At 44.3% G+C, this 15,528-nt stretch overlaps 1 protein-coding gene across 6 annotated transcripts in view; it reads right to left on the bottom strand.

Annotated features, from left to right (window-relative positions):
- The window catches only part of scml2 (Scm polycomb group protein like 2), an 82,811-nt gene that overhangs the window by 24,809 nt on the left and 42,474 nt on the right, over window positions 1–15,528 (bottom strand). The gene's annotated exons all lie outside the window — the stretch shown is intronic.

The following is a 15,528-nucleotide window of genomic DNA, read 5'->3' as shown; positions in this document are numbered from 1 at the left end:
CAGACAACCCTCCAGGAGAATGGGAGGACAGGGGAGAGAGGGGTCTCCCCGACTTGGAACCCAAAAAGAGGGGGGGTGATCCCTCATCCCTCTCTCCGTAACCCAAGCCTATTCAGACGTCCCTGGAGGACCTGGTGAAAGACAGCGTGGATAGGGGCAGGAAACAGTGGCAGGGAGCACGGAGCAGTAGCAGCCACGGCTTTAGATACCCTGTCTGTCTCAAATAACACCCTGTGCCCTTTATAGGGGCCCTGGTCTAAAGTAGTGCAATATGAAGGGAAAAGCGTGCCATTTAACCTGGTCTAAAGTAGTGCACTATAAAGGGAATAGGGTGCCATTCAGGAAGCAACCCTCCTGCTTCAGAAAGTCTCATTCTAATCTGACTGATCTGAGGCAAACAAAGACTGTTTCATCTCCAGAAAACAGGACCTCAATGCTGCTCATATGGTTATTTCACCATGGAGCCAGAGGAACGATCTGAGGGTTATTTACTTCAGGTTATAATAAAACGATCAGAAATGGGGGTGTTGCTTGGCAGCCTGCCGGTGGGGTTAGGGTGTAGGACTGTCAACTACAGGAAATGGTTCCCCTAATAAATTCATAAATGGTCTGTTCTAAAAGTGTCTGATTAAAGAGGCTGTTGTTTTTCCCATCATGCATTACTAATGCTAGTGAGGTAGAACAGACACAACCAACCAAAGACAACAGATAGAAATCCCCTTCAGCACACTCCCTTAGTTGTTTCTTTACAAACACATAGTTAATGAAGAGGAATTATCATGTTACTTTAATTGATGTGGTAAATAAGAATGAAAGTGTGTTCTACAGTGTTTGTTTTGAAAAAGCAACAGTTATTCCTCATTTACTGATGAAGAGCATGTGTGGCATTTTTATACAATGGAATTAAATGATTATTTTATGAATGAAAAAAAATCTATTCACTACAATACTAAAATGACACTTTTCTTCTGTATTTGTCTTTCTCTACTCTAACAGTAGAACACCAAGACGTAAACTGTTTGGCTGCTAGTACATTGTTTTTTTTTTAAACACCACGAAAACGGAATTTGATAAACTAATGTTTAATTGTATGACACAGACGCTAAAGTTAGTTTCACCTCATGAAACTAAAGTTCAATTCACCTCATGAAACTAAAGTTCAATTCACCTCATGAAACTAAAGTTCAATTCACCTCATGAAACTAAAGTTCAATTCACCACATCAAACTAAAGTTCATTTCACCTCATGAAACTAAAGTTCATTTGACTTTGATGAAAAAGTCAAAGTTGGCGACTCAAATCTAAACTACTTTATATTTTTTTAATAAAATCTACAATAGAGAGAGTTAATGTTTAAGGAAAAAATTAACTATATACCAGGATCAAAAATTATACAAAAAATATATATTTTAAAATGTATTATTTTCTGATTGCTAAAAGAATTTTAAAAACATCTGCATTTGGAAACCCAAAACAGACTTTTGCTAATGAGGAAAATGAAATGAACACATTCCTAATTGTACATTAGCATGGGAAGGATTTAGTCTAGAAATGATTCTCTGATCAAACAGACAGCAGTGTTATAGGTTATAATAGACTGGGCTGAATGTACTTTCATAAGGTCATTGAATGGCTTACTGTTTTAAGACTCTCACGTTCCTTCTCTTAACTAAAATAATGTTTATTTCATAATGGATAACATGTACACTTTCGTACATCCCTTAATCTGATTACTCAATCACTGTTAATTCAAAGTCAAAACTCAAATAGTGTACGAGATAACCACTGAAATGTAAACGCAATATAATCAGTGGGCTGTTCTCTCCACTGTGTGTCCACCAGACTGCATGCTGTCTCAACAACCAGTTCAACAACAGAGACGTGGGTAAAGTGTGAGGCCACCCCTTCAACCACGCCCACACCCTCTCTACCCCCCACATCCCTCCGATGGCTCATAACCGAGGCCGATCTTCTGCCAATTATCCCCTAATCAGACTCTGATTGGAAGGGAGATGGAGGAGAATAGGCCCCAGCCTGAGGATAGATCTCATGGTCTTGAAAAGCAGCTCAGGGAAGGACATGTTTTTCTCCATCTTAACTTCTGCATCAAATCAACAAGTTGCATTGATAACGTCTTATAAAAGATTCGTAATACAACTTGGTAGAAATGATGATCAAACCAAACAAACGTTTAACAGAACATAAAAATGGTAAAAAACATATGTTTGTAAGATGACTAAAAATTATAAAATGTTCATGACCTCTTTTAAAAGCAGCAATATGTCGCTTCTTGGGGATCCAACCAAATTCACATAGAAATGCTTTTATTTAGATCTTTCAATCTCATTGAAAGCAAGTCTAAGAAGCAGTAGATCTGCTCTATGCGCTCTATTTCTATGCTTCCCGGTCTCTTTAGACGTTACAATGATTCTACTCACAGCTCTTTAGACGTTACAATGATTCTACTCACAATTTTAGCAACCAGGCATATTGCATCTTTAAAAAACATAGCAAAAGAGATATACATTTGAAGCCTGATAAATACGTTTTTCAGTAAGAGAAATGTGAGCTGTTGGCCTGAACAGGGTGGTAGTAAACCACCCCCCCCCCCCCTGACTGTTACTGATACTGAGATAGAGGAAGTGTGTGTTTCCTAACAGTTAAAGTTCTGCTGAGAGAAGAGATGCATCCATCTCCACATCTTACTATATCCTCTCTACACCTACACCGTGGTACACACACACACACACACACACACACACACACACACACACACACACACCGACAGACACACACACACACACACACACACACACGACAAACACACACACACACACACACACACACACACACACACACACACACACACACACACACACATGACAAACAGACACACACACACACACACCACAAACAGACACACACACAATAAACACAGGAAGACAGTTGTAAACATGCCAGTGGCTCGGGGGAAGAGGACCAGATTGAGGCCAGTTTGAAAGACACATAACTACCACCATCAGTCACAGACCGTATCCCAAATGGCCCCCCTTTTCCCTTTATAGTGCACTCATTTTGACCAGGGCACTATATAGGGAATAGTGGGCTATTTGGGATACAAACCTCTGTCAGAAGTCTTATTGCTCCCCATATCAAGTCCCCTGTCGGAGCTGTAGAGCAGCGTGGAGCTTTATAGCACAGGAGATCATGAAGCTGTACTGGGAGAGTTGTTTACACTCCCTAAGTAAAGTGATAGATAGTGTGGCGTATAGAAAGAAGACTGCTGGATGTAGCCTAGTGGTTAGAGCGTTGGACTAGTAACCGGAAGGTTGCAAGTTCAAACCCCTGAGCTGACAAGATACAAATCTGTCGTTCTGCTCCTGAACAAGGCAGTTAACCCACTGTTCCTAGGCCGTCATTGAAAATAAGAGTTTGTTCTTAACTGACTTGCCTAGTTAAATAAATAAAAAGTATGCTAAAACCTATCAAAACTACCATGCAGCACAGTAGCAGGGATGACAGGCCCTGGCTGGTAATCAGGCTCTATTAAATAAAAAGGAAAAACAACATTCCTCCTGCACTGAAAGAAAGTGTTTTTGAGCTGAAATCGTTCACACACACATTTAAAATGATTGGCAGGTGAGTCAACGTTGTGTTAAACCCCTTTCATTGGTAATGGAATTAAGAGTCAATTACTTCTCTATTTTAAGTTTGTTTGGTGTTAAGAACAAATGACTTCAAAATAACCAGAAATGATTTAAGAAATGGGTAGATTTCTGTGAAAAGTGGGTCAAGTTGCGGAATTGAAGAAACTCAAGGGAAGTCTGTGTACAATAGATGAAATAAAGGCCTACTGATCATCAGCCTTACTAAGAGGGTTTACCAATCAGAGGGTTATTAAAAGCAACACACACCCTGTGGTATGCTGAGAAGGAACAATAATTGGTCACAGCTTGACATGAACAAATAGGTATGAACTATACAGCTACATGTTGTATTCTAGCATTAAGAATCAACAACAGCTGCTACTGTAAGACTTGATGAAGGATTAACCCTGTACTGCCAGCTGCTACTGTAATACTTGATGAAGGATTAACCCTGTACTGCCAGCTGCTACTGTAAGACTTGATGAAGGATTAACCCTGTACTGCCAGCTGCTACTGTAAGACTTGAAGGATTAACCCTGTACTGCCAGCTGCTACTGTAAGACTTGATGAAGGATTAACCCTGTACTGCCAGCTGCTACTGTAAAACTTGATGAAGGATTAGCCCTGTACTGCCAGCTGCTACTGTAAGACTTGATGAAGGATTAACCCTGTACTGCCAGCTGCTACTATAAGACTTGATGAAGGATTAACCTCGTACTGCCAGCTGCTACTGTAAGACTTGATGAAGGATTAACCCTGTACTGCCAGTTGTAAGACTTGATGAAGGATTAACCCTGTACTGCCAGCTGCTACTGTAAGACTTGATGAAGGATTAACCCTGTACTGCCAGCTGCTACTGTAAGACTTGATGAAGGATTAACCCTGTACTGCCAGCTGCTACTGTAAAACTTGATGAAGGATTAGCCCTGTACTGCCAGCTGCTACTGTAAGACTTGATGAAGGATTAACCCTGTACTGCCAGCTGCTACTATAAGACTTGATGAAGGATTAACCCCGTACTGCCAGCTGCTACTGTAAAACTTGATGAAGGATTAGCCCTGTACTGCCAGCTGCTACTGTAAGACTTGATGAAGGATTAACCCTGTACTGCCAGCTGCTACTGTAAGACTTGATGAAGGATTAACCCTGTACTGCCAGTTGTAAGACTTGATGAAGGATTAACCCTGTACTGCCAGCTGCTACTGTAAGACTTGATGAAGGATTAACCCTGTACTGCCAGCTGTAAGACTTGATGAAGGACTAACCCTGTACTGCCAGCTGTAAGACTTGATGAAGGATTAACCCTGTACTGCCAGCTGTAAGACTTGATGAAGGATTAACCCGGGTACTTCCAGCTGCTACTGTAAGACTTGATGAAGGATTAACCCTGTACTGCCAGCTGCTACTGTAATACTTGATGAAGGATTAACCCTGTACTGCCAGCTGCTACTGTAAGACTTGATGAAGGATTAACCCTGTACTGCCAGCTGCTACTGTAAGACTTGATGAAGGATTAACCCTGTACTGCCAGCTGCTACTGTAAGACTTGATGAAGGATTAACCCTGTACTGCCAGCTGCTACTGTAAAACTTGATGAAGGATTAGCCCTGTACTGCCAGCTGCTACTGTAAGACTTGATGAAGGATTAACCCTGTACTGCCAGCTGCTACTATAAGACTTGATGAAGGATTAACCTCGTACTGCCAGCTGCTACTGTAAGACTTGATGAAGGATTAACCCTGTACTGCCAGTTGTAAGACTTGATAAAGGATTAACCCTGTACTGCCAGCTGCTACTGTAAGACTTGATGAAGGATTAACCCTGTACTGCCAGCTGCTACTGTAAGACTTGATGAAGGATTAACCCTGTACTGCCAGCTGCTACTGTAAAACTTGATGAAGGATTAGCCCTGTACTGCCAGCTGCTACTGTAAGACTTGATGAAGGATTAACCCTGTACTGCCAGCTGCTACTATAAGACTTGATGAAGGATTAACCCCGTACTGCCAGCTGCTACTGTAAAACTTGATGAAGGATTAGCCCTGTACTGCCAGCTGCTACTGTAAGACTTGATGAAGGATTAACCCTGTACTGCCAGCTGCTACTGTAAGACTTGATGAAGGATTAACCCTGTACTGCCAGTTGTAAGACTTGATGAAGGATTAACCCTGTACTGCCAGCTGCTACTGTAAGACTTGATGAAGGATTAACCCTGTACTGCCAGCTGTAAGACTTGATGAAGGACTAACCCTGTACTGCCAGCTGTAAGACTTGATGAAGGATTAACCCTGTACTGCCAGCTGTAAGACTTGATGAAGGATTAACCCGGGTACTTCCAGCTGCTACTGTAAGACTTGATGAAGGATTAACCCTGTACTGCCAGCTGCTATTGTAAGACTTGATGAAGGATTTACCCTGTACTGCCAGCTGCTACTGTAAGACTTGATGAAGGATTAGCCCTGTACTGCCAGCTGCTACTGTAAGACTTGATGAAGGATTAACCCTGTACTGCCAGCTGCTACTGTAAGACTTGATGAAGGATTAACCCTGTACTGCCAGCTGCTACTGTAAGACTTGATGAAGGATTAACCCTGTACTGCCAGCTGTAAGACTTGATGAAGGATTAACCCTGTACTGCCAGCTGTAAGACTTGATGAAGGATTAACCCTGTACTTCCAGCTGCTACTGTAAGACTTGATGAAGGATTAACCCTGTACTGCCAGCTGCTATTGTAAGACTTGATGAAGGATTTACTCTGTACTGCCAGCTGCTACTGTAAGACTTGATGAAGGATTAGCCCTGTACTGCCAGCTGCTACTGTAAGACTTGATGAAGGATTAGCCCTGTACTGCCAGCTGCTACTGTAAGACTTGATGAAGGATTAACCCTGTACTGCCAGCTGCTACTGTAAGACTTGATGAAGGATTAACCCCGTACTGCCAGCTGCTACTGTAAGACTTGATGAAGGATTAACCCTGTACTGCCAGTTGTAAGACTTGATGAAGGATTAACCCTGTACCGACAGCTGTAAGACTTGATGAAGGATTAACCCTGTACTGCCTACTGTAAGACTTGATGAAGGATTAACCCTGTACTTCCAGCTGCTACTGTAAGACTTGATGAAGGATTAACCCTGTACTGCCAGCTGCTACTGTAAGACTTGATGAAGTATTTACCCTGTACTGCCAGCTGCTACTGTAAGACTTGATGAAGGATTAAGCCTGTACTGCCAGATGCTACTGTAAAACTTGATGAAGGATTAGCCCTGTACTGCCAGCTGCTACTGTAAGACTTGATGAAGGATTAGCCCTGTACTGCCAGCTGCTACTGTAAGACTTGATGAAGGATTAACCCTGTACTGCCAGCTGCTACTGTAAGACTTGATGAAGGATTAACCCCGTACTGCCAGCTGCTACTGTAAGACTTGATGAAGGATTAACCCTGTACTGCCAGTTGTAAGACTTGATGAAGGATTAACCCTGTACTGCTAGCTGCTACTGTAAGACTTGATGAAGGATTAACCCTGTACTGCCTGCTACTACTGTAAGACTTGATGAAGGACTAACCCTGTACTGCCAGCTGCTACTGTAAGACTTGATGAAGGACTAACCCTGTACTGCCAGCTGCTACTGTAAGACTTGATGAAGGACTAACCCTGTACTGCCAGCTGTAAGACTTGATGAAGGATTAACCCTGTACTGCCAGCTGTAAGACTTGATGAAGGATTAACCCTGTACTTCCAGCTGCTACTGTAAGACTTGATGAAGGATTAACCCTGTACTGCCAGCTGCTATTGTAAGACTTGATGAAGTATTTACCCTGTACTGCCAGCTGCTACTGTAAGACTTGATGAAGGATTAAGCCTGTACTGCCAGATGCTACTGTAAAACTTGATGAAGGATTAGCCCTGTACTGCCAGCTGCTACTGTAAGACTTGATGAAGGATTAGCCTTGTACTGCCAGCTGCTACTGTAAGACTTGATGAAGGATTAACCCTGTACTGCCAGCTGCTACTGTAAGACTTGATGAAGGATTAACCCCGTACTGCCAGCTGCTACTGTAAGACTTGATGAAGGATTAACCCTGTACTGCCAGTTGTAAGACTTGATGAAGGATTAACCCTGTACTGCTAGCTGCTACTGTAAGACTTGATGAAGGATTAACCCTGTACTGCCTGCTGCTACTGTAAGACTTGATGAAGGACTAACCCTGTACTGCCAGCTGCTACTGTAAGACTTGATGAAGGACTAACCCTGTACTGCCAGCTGCTACTGTAAGACTTGATGAAGGACTAACCCTGTACTGCCAGCTGCTACTGTAAGACTTGATGAAGGATTAACCCTGTACTGCCAGATGCTACTGTAAGACTTGAAGAAGGATTAACCCTGTACTGCCAGCTGCTACTGTAAGACTTGATGAAGGACTAACCCTGTACTGCCAGCTGCTACTGTAAGACTTGATGAAGGATTAACCCTGTACTGCCAGCTGCTATTGTAAGACTTGATGAAGGATTTACCCTGTAATGCCAGCTGCTACTGTAAGACTTGATGAAGGATTAGCCCTGTACTGACAGCTGCTACTGTAAGACTTGATGAAGGATTAACCCTGTACTGCCAGCTGCTACTGTAAGAAATGATGAAGGATTAACCCCGTACTGCCAGCTGCTACTGTAAGACTTGATGAAGGATTAACCCTGTACTGCCAGTTGTAAGACTTGATGAAGGATTAACCCTGTACTGCCAGCTGCTACTGTAAGACTTGATGAAGGATTAACCCTGTACTGCCAGCTGCTACTGTAAGACTTGATGAAGGATTAACCCTGTACTGCCAGCTGTAAGACTTGATGAAGGATTAACCCTGTACTGCCAGCTGTAAGACTTGATGAAGGATTAACCCTGTACTTCCAGCTGCTACTGTAAGACTTGATGAAGGATTTACCCTGTACTGCCAGCTGCTACTGTAAGACTTGATGAAGGATTAACCCTGTACTGCCAGCTGCTACTGTAAGACTTGATGAAGGACTAACCCTGTACTGCCAGCTGCTACTGTAAGACTTGATGAAGGACTAACCCTGTACTGCCAGCTGCTACGGTAAGACTTGATGAAGGACTAACCCTGTACGTCCTGCTGCTACGGTAAGACTTGATGAAGGACTAACCCTGTACTGCCAGCTGCTACGGTGAGACTTGATGAAGGACTAACCCTGTACTGCCAGCTGCTACTGTAAGACTTGATGAAGGACTAACCCTGTACTGCCAGCTGCTACGGTAAGACTTGATGAAGGACTAACCCTGTACTGCCAGCTGCTACGGTAAGACTTGATGAAGGACTAACCCTGTACTGCCAGCTGCTACGGTAAGACTTGATGAAGGACTAACCCTGTACTGCCAGCTGCTACGGTAAGACTTGATGAAGGACTAACCCTGTACTGCCAGCTGCTACGGTAAGACTTGATGAAGGACTAACCCTGTACTGCCAGCTGCTACGGTAAGACTTGATGAAGGACTAACCCTGTACTGCCAGCTGCTACTGTAAGACTTGATGAAGGACTAACCCTGTACTACAAGCTGCTACGGTAAGACTTGATGAAGGATTAACCCTGTACTGCCAGCTGCTACTGTAAGACTTGATGAAGGACTAAACCTGTACTGCCAGCTGCTACTGTAAGACTTGATGAAGGATTAACCCTGTACTGCCAGCTGCTACTGTAAGACTTGATGAAGGACTAACCCTGTACTGCCAGCTGCTACTGTAAGACTTGATGAAGGACTAACCCTGTACTGCCAGCTGCTACTGTAAGACTTGATGAAGGACTAACCCTGTACTTCCAGCTGCTACTGTAAGACTTGATGAAGGATTAACCCTGTACTGCCAGCTGCTATTGTAAGACTTGATGAAGGATTTACCCTGTACTGCCAGCTGCTACTGTAAGACTTGATGAAGGATTAAGCCTGTACTGCCAGATGCTACTGTAAAACTTGATGAAGGATTAGCCCTGTACTGCCAGCTGCTACTGTAAGACTTGATGAAGGATTAGCCCTGTACTGCCAGCTGCTACTGTAAGACTTGATGAAGGATTAACCCTGTACTGCCAGCTGCTACTGTAAGACTTGATGAAGGACTAAACCTGTACTGCCAGCTGCTACTGTAAGACTTGATGAAGGATTAACCCTGTACTGCCAGCTGCTACTGTAAGACTTGATGAAGGACTAACCCTGTACTGCCAGCTGCTACTGTAAGACTTGATGAAGGACTAACCCTGTACTGCCAGCTGCTACTGTAAGACTTGATGAAGGACTAACCCTGTACTTCCAGCTGCTACTGTAAGACTTGATGAAGGATTAAGCCTGTACTGCCAGATGCTACTGTAAAACTTGATGAAGGATTAGCCCTGTACTGCCAGCTGCTACTGTAAGACTTGATGAAGGATTAGCCCTGTACTGCCAGCTGCTACTGTAAGACTTGATGAAGGATTAACCCTGTACTGCCAGCTGCTACTGTAAGACTTGATGAAGGATTAACCCCGTACTGCCAGCTGCTACTGTAAGACTTGATGAAGGATTAACCCTGTACTGCCAGCTGCTACTGTAAGACTTGATGAAGGACTAACCCTGTACTGCCAGCTGCTACTGTAAGACTTGATGAAGGATTAACCCTGTACTGCCAGATGCTACTGTAAGACTTGATGAAGGACTAACCCTGTACTGCCAGCTGCTACTGTAAGACTTGATGAAGGACTAACCCTGTACTGCCAGCTGCTACTGTAAGACTTGATGAAGGACTAACCCTGTACTGCCAGCTGCTACTGTAAGACTTGATGAAGGACTAACCCTGTACTGCCAGCTGCTACTGTAAGACTTGATGAAGGATTAACCCTGTACTGCCAGTTGTAAGACTTGATGAAGGATTAACCCTGTACTGCTAGCTGCTACTGTAAGACTTGATGAAGGATTAACCCTGTACTAACTGCTGCTACTGTAAGACTTGATGAAGGACTAACCCTGTACTGCCAGCTGCTACTGTAAGACTTGATGAAGGACTAACCCTGTACTTCCAGCTGCTACTGTAAGACTTGATGAAGGACTAACCCTGTACTGCCAGCTGCTACTGTAAGACTTGATGAAGGATTAACCCTGTACTGCCAGATGCTACTGTAAGACTTGAAGAAGGATTAACCCTGTACTACCAGCTGCTACGGTAAGACTTGATGAAGGATTAACCCTGTACTGCCAGCTGCTACTGTAAGACTTGATGAAGGACTAACCCTGTACTGCCAGCTGCTACTGTAAGACTTGATGAAGGATTAACCCTGTACTGCCAGTTGTAAGACTTGATGAAGGATTAACCCTGTACTGCCAGCTGCTACTGTAAGACTTGATGAAGGACTAACCCTGTACTGCCAGCTGCTACTGTAAGACTTGATGAAGGACTAACCCTGTACTGCCAGCTGCTACTGTAAGACTTGATGAAGGATTAACCCTGTACTGCCAGCTGCTATTGTAAGACTTGATGAAGGATTTACCCTGTAATGCCAGCTGCTACTGTAAGACTTGATGAAGGATTAGCCCTGTACTGCCAGCTGCTACTGTAAGACTTGATGAAGGATTAGCCCTGTACTGCCAGCTGCTACTGTAAGACTTGATGAAGGATTAACCCTGTACTGCCAGCTGCTACTGTAAGAAATGATGAAGGATTAACCCCGTACTGCCAGCTGCTACTGTAAGACTTGATGAAGGATTAACCCTGTACTGCCAGTTGTAAGACTTGATGAAGGATTAACCCTGTACTGCCAGCTGCTACTGTAAGACTTGATGAAGGATTAACCCTGTACTGCCAGCTGCTACTGTAAGACTTGATGAAGGATTAACCCTGTACTGCCAGCTGTAAGACTTGATGAAGGATTAACCCTGTACTTCCAGCTGCTACTGTAAGACTTGATGAAGGATTTACCCTGTACTGCCAGCTGCTACTGTAAGACTTGATGAAGGACTAACCCTGTACTGCCAGCTGCTACGGTAAGACTTGATGAAGGACTAACACTGTACGTCCTGCTGCTACGGTAAGACTTGATGAAGGACTAACCCTGTACTGCCAGCTGCTACGGTGAGACTTGATGAAGGACTAACCCTGTACTGCCAGCTGCTACTGTAAGACTTGATGAAGGACTAACCCTGTACTGCCAGCTGCTACGGTAAGACTTGATGAAGGACTAACCCTGTACTGCCAGCTGCTACGGTAAGACTTGATGAAGGACTAACCCTGTACTGCCAGCTGCTACGGTAAGACTTGATGAAGGACTAACCCTGTACTGCCAGCTGCTACGGTAAGACTTGATGAAGGACTAACCCTGTACTGCCAGCTGCTACGGTAAGACTTGATGAAGGACTAACCCTGTACTGCCAGCTGCTACTGTAAGACTTGATGAAGGACTAACCCTGTACTACCAGCTGCTACGGTAAGACTTGATGAAGGATTAACCCTGTACTGCCAGCTGCTACTGTAAGACTTGATGAAGGACTAAACCTGTACTGCCAGCTGCTACTGTAAGACTTGATGAAGGATTAACCCTGTACTGCCAGCTGCTACTGTAAGACTTGATGAAGGACTAACCCTGTACTGCCAGCTGCTACTGTAAGACTTGATGAAGGACTAACCCTGTACTGCCAGCTGCTACTGTAAGACTTGATGAAGGACTAACCCTGTACTTCCAGCTGCTACTGTAAGACTTGATGAAGGATTAACCCTGTACTGCCAGCTGCTATTGTAAGACTTGATGAAGGATTTACCCTGTACTGCCAGCTGCTACTGTAAGACTTGATGAAGGATTAAGCCTGTACTGCCAGATGCTACTGTAAAACTTGATGAAGGATTAGCCCTGTACTGCCAGCTGCTACTGTAAGACTTGATGAAGGATTAGCCCTGTACTGCCAGCTGCTACTGTAAGACTTGATGAAGGATTAACCCTGTACTGCCAGCTGCTACTGTAAGACTTGATGAAGGATTAACCCCGTACTGCCAGCTGCTACTGTAAGACTTGATGAAGGATTAACCCTGTACTGCCAGTTGTAAGACTTGATGAAGGATTAACCCTGTACTGCTAGCTGCTACTGTAAGACTTGATGAAGGACTAACCCTGTACTGCCAGCTGCTACTGTAAGACTTGATGAAGGACTAACCCTGTACTGCCAGTTGTAAGACTTGATGAAGGATTAACCCTGTACTGCTAGCTGCTACTGTAAGACTTGATGAAGGACTAACCCTGTACTGCCAGCTGCTACTGTAAGACTTGATGAAGGACTAACCCTGTACTGCCAGCTGCTACTGTAAGACATGATGAAGGACTAACCCTGTACTGCCAGCTGCTACTGTAAGACTTGAAGAAGGATTAACCCTGTACTACCAGCTGCTACGGTAAGACTTGATGAAGGATTAACCCTGTACTGCCAGCTGCTACTGTAAGACTTGATGAAGGACTAACCCTGTACTGCCAGCTGCTACTGTAAGACTTGATGAAGGATTAACCCTGTACTGCCAGCTGCTACTGTAAGACTTGATGAAGGACTAACCCTGTACTGCCAGCTGCTATTGTAAGACTTGATGAAGGACTAACCCTGTACTGCCAGCTGCTACTGTAAGACTTGATGAAGGACTAACCCTGTACTTCCAGCTGCTACTGTAAGACTTGATGAAGGATTAACCCTGTACTGCCAGCTGCTATTGTAAGACTTGATGAAGGATTAACCCTGTACGGCCTGCTGCTACTGTAAGACTTGATGAAGGACTAACCCTGTACTGCCAGCTGTAAGACTTGATGAAGGATTAACCCTGTACTGCCAGATGCTACTGTAAGACTTGATGAAGGATTAACCCTGTACTGCCAGCTGCTACTGTAAGACTTGATGAAGGATTAACCCTGTACTGCCAGCTGCTACTGTAAGACTTGATGAAGGATTAAACCTGTACTGCCAGCTGCTATTGTAAGACTTGATGAAGGACTAACCCTGTACTGCCAGATGCTACTGTAAGACCTGATGAAGGATTAACCCTGTACTGCCAGCTGCTACTGTAAGACTTGATGAAGGATTAACCCTGTACGGCCTGCTGCTACTGTAAGACTTGATGAATGATTAACCCTGTACGGCCTGCTGCTACTGTAAGACTTGATGAAGGATTAACCCTGTACTGCCAGCTGCTACTGTAAGACTTGATGAAGGATTAAACCTGTACTACCAGCTGCTACTGTAAGACTTGATGAAGGATTAACCCTGTACTGCCAGCTGCTACTGTAAGACTTGATGAAGGACTAACCCTGTACTGCCAGCTGCTACTGTAAGACTTGATGAAGGACTAACCCTGTACTGCCAGATGCTACTGTAAGACTTGATGAAGGACTAACCCTGTACTGCCAGCTGCTACTGTAAGACTTGATGAAGGACTAACCCTGTACGTCCTGCTGCTACTGTAAGACTTGATGAAGGATTAACCCTGTACTGCCAGCTGCTACTGTAAGACTTGATGAAGGACTAACCCTGTACGTCCTGCTGCTACTGTAAGACTTAATGAAGGATTAACCCTGTACTGCCAGCTGCTACTGTAAGACTTGATGAAGGATTAACCCTGTACTGCCAGCTGTAAGACTTGATGAAGGACTAACCCTGTACTGACAGCTGCTACTGTAAGACTTGATGAAGGACTAACCCTGTACTGCCAGCTGCTACTGTAAGACTTGATGAAGGACTAACCCTGTACTGCCAGCTGCCACGGTAAGACTTGATGAAGGACTAACCCTGTACTGCCAGCTGCTACTGTAAGACTTGATGAAGGACTAACCCTGTACTGCCAGCTGCTACGGTAAGACTTGATGAAGGACTAACCCTGTACTGCCAGCTGCTACTGTAAGACTTGATGAAGGACTAACCCTGTATGTCCTGCTGCTACTGTAAGACTTGATGAAGGACTAACCCTGTACTGCCAGCTGTAAGACTTGATGAAGGACTAACCCTGTACTGCCAGCTGCTACTGTAAGACTTGATGAAGGACTAACCCTGTACTGCCAGCTGCCACGGTAAGACTTGATGAAGGACTAACCCTGTACTGCCAGCTGCTACTGTAAGACTTGATGAAGGACTAACCCTGTACTGCCAGCTGCTACGGTAAGACTTGATGAAGGACTAACCCTGTACTGCCAGCTGCTACTGTAAGACTTGATGAAGGACTAACCCTGTACTGCCAGCTGCTACTGTAAGACTTGATGAAGGATTAACCCTGTACTGCCAGCTGCTACTGTAAGACTTGATGAAGGACTAACCCTGTACTGCCAGCTGCTATTGTAAGACTTGATGAAGGACTAACCCTGTACTGCCAGCTGCTACTGTAAGACTTGATGAAGGACTAACCCTGTACTTCCAGCTGCTACTGTAAGACTTGATGAAGGATTAACCCTGTACTGCCAGCTGCTATTGTAAGACTTGATGAAGGATTAACCCTGTACGGCCTGCTGCTACTGTAAGACTTGATGAAGGACTAACCCTGTACTGCCAGCTGTAAGACTTGATGAAGGATTAACCCTGTACTGCCAGATGCTACTGTAAGACTTGATGAAGGATTAACCCTGTACTGCCAGCTGCTACTGTAAGACTTGATGAAGGATTAACCCTGTACTGCCAGCTGCTACTGTAAGACTTGATGAAGGATTAAACCTGTACTGCCAGCTGCTATTGTAAGACTTGATGAAGGACTAACCCTGTACTGCCAGATGCTACTGTAAGACCTGATGAAGGATTAACCCTGTACTGCCAGCTGCTACTGTAAGACTTGATGAAGGATTAACCCTGTACGGCCTGCTGCTACTGTAAGACTTGATGAATGATTAACCCTGTACG

Source organism: Oncorhynchus mykiss, chromosome 18, assembly GCF_057628025.1.
Source record: "Oncorhynchus mykiss isolate SJ-2025 chromosome 18, ASM5762802v1, whole genome shotgun sequence".
Lineage (NCBI taxonomy): Eukaryota > Metazoa > Chordata > Actinopteri > Salmoniformes > Salmonidae > Oncorhynchus > Oncorhynchus mykiss.
Note: the sequence above shows the minus strand (reverse complement) of the source record. Positions and strands in the feature narration are given on the sequence as shown.